The 1,686-nt window shown below is 57.0% G+C and overlaps 1 protein-coding gene across 7 annotated transcripts in view; it reads right to left on the minus strand.

Annotated features, from left to right (window-relative positions):
* The window catches only part of IFT80 (intraflagellar transport 80), a 150,868-nt gene extending 149,485 nt beyond the window's left edge, over positions 1-1,383 (minus strand). For 6 of the 7 annotated variants that reach the window (XM_025215179.1, XM_025215168.1, XM_006016476.3 and 3 more), the window contains exon 1: positions 1,246-1,383. The gene's annotated coding sequence lies outside the window, so the exon portion shown is untranslated. The remainder of the gene's footprint in view (positions 1-1,245) is intronic. The other variant, XM_025215145.1, reaches the window with a different exon arrangement.
* Positions 1,384-1,686: the final 303 nt, after the last annotated feature.

Genomic DNA, 1,686 nt, shown 5'->3' on the forward strand with positions numbered 1-1,686 from the left:
CCGGTGTATCCTCTCTTCCCGGCAATCCTTCTTGAAACAACATCCCAGGGCTGAAGAAGCCAAAGCACACTGATGACACCATCTGCACAGCGACACACTGATCAGAAGGACACTCCTGCCAGAGCCCTACCCCTTGACTGGAAGGATCGAGACCACCACCTAAACCCCTGCCCCATTCACACTCATGCTGAGCCCTAGAGTCACTTTTGTGACAGTTCCTTATTGGTCTAATTGCACCTGTTGTGACCAAGAGGTACCTAAAATATGGCTCAAAAAGGAATTATTCATCTCAATACCCATTTCTGCATGCTGCCTGATGCCCTGAGTAGATATGTTTACTATAGTGATCACCTATAGCAGGGGTGTGCAAAACACGGGCCAGGCCAGATGCAGACCGCAGGGCCAAAAAAAATTTAGAAAATTAATATTTATCTGCCCCTGGCTGCCTATCATGTGGCCTCAATGGCTTGCCAAAACTCAGTAAGCAGCCTTCTGCCCAAAATAATTGCCCACCCCTGATCTAGTGTCTGAATTGAGAAAAATGGGGACTAAACTAAGACCTAGCTGATCCAACCAGGATGCTCTCAACTCTCGCTCCGCTTCTTCCTAACCTGCTTCTGTTCAAGTTGCATTTCTCCTACATTATGCCTCCAGTTTCCCTACTCCCTCTTCCTTTCCTTGTCTTGCAAAGTATCCCATTTGGCTGCTGTGTGCTGGAGAACAGTTTGTCTAGGTGGCTAGGTGACTAGGTGGATGAGAGGGGGAGACGCGACAAGGGTAACGGCACCAAATGAGACTGCCGGGAAGCGAAGGGGTACCATGTGAATCGGGGGCAGGGGTCCGCTCTGCGTGGGCAGCCCAATCTCCCCGCATTAGTAATAGTGCTGAAATGCTAACATACTGCTATCTTAACTTCTGGCCACCAGAACTCCTAGATACACCAATGCCACAGCTGGGGAAACAAGAGTCCTTCCCACTCTCCCTCAGCCTCCATCTCCTTTGTCAGACTGTACACCTACCCCGTCACCCGAGTGCCCTCGCACCTCTGCCTCCCGCATCAGCCACCCCATACCGCCTTCAGCAGCTCTGCCCTGCCCGCGGGCAGCTGCAGCCAGGGTGTGACCAGGGGCGGGTGGCCACAGGGAGCCCCCGGGCCAGGCAGTGCCCCCGACACCGCATTGTCCCCGGCCCTGCCACCCCCAGCAAGTGCACGGCTGCGCCCCCGCCCCGCCCGGCCTCCGTTACCTGGCCAGGGCAGCGCAGCAGCCCCAGGACCGGACGCGGGGCGAGACGCGTGGGACAGCGGCCTCGCGCCTACCTTGGGCGGGCGGAAGAACGACCGCGGGGCCTACCGCCGCCCGCTCCGCCGCCCCGCGCCGTTACACCGACCCCCTATTAATTAATATCTTTTAAAAAGCCGGCTTTTCGGTTACATATGTGTTTTTTTATTTTTTTTTCACATTCCCTCCCTCCCTTCCCCACAAACGGCAGTTTGGCCCCCGCCCATTACCAAACGCCCGCCCACGGCCGAGCCCAGCCAGGCCCGGGACACTCCCCGCAACCCTAGCAGCGGCCTCAGCCGCCTGCCCCGGGTTTTCTAGGAGCAGGATGCGGCCACGAGGACACGCGGTGGCCGCTAGCGCGTCCAGTCCCGTTCCGCTCCGCACAGTAACGGAAAACAAGATG

Source organism: Alligator sinensis, unplaced genomic scaffold, assembly GCF_000455745.1.
Source record: "Alligator sinensis unplaced genomic scaffold, ASM45574v1 scaffold60_1, whole genome shotgun sequence".
NCBI classification, from domain to species: domain Eukaryota; kingdom Metazoa; phylum Chordata; order Crocodylia; family Alligatoridae; genus Alligator; species Alligator sinensis.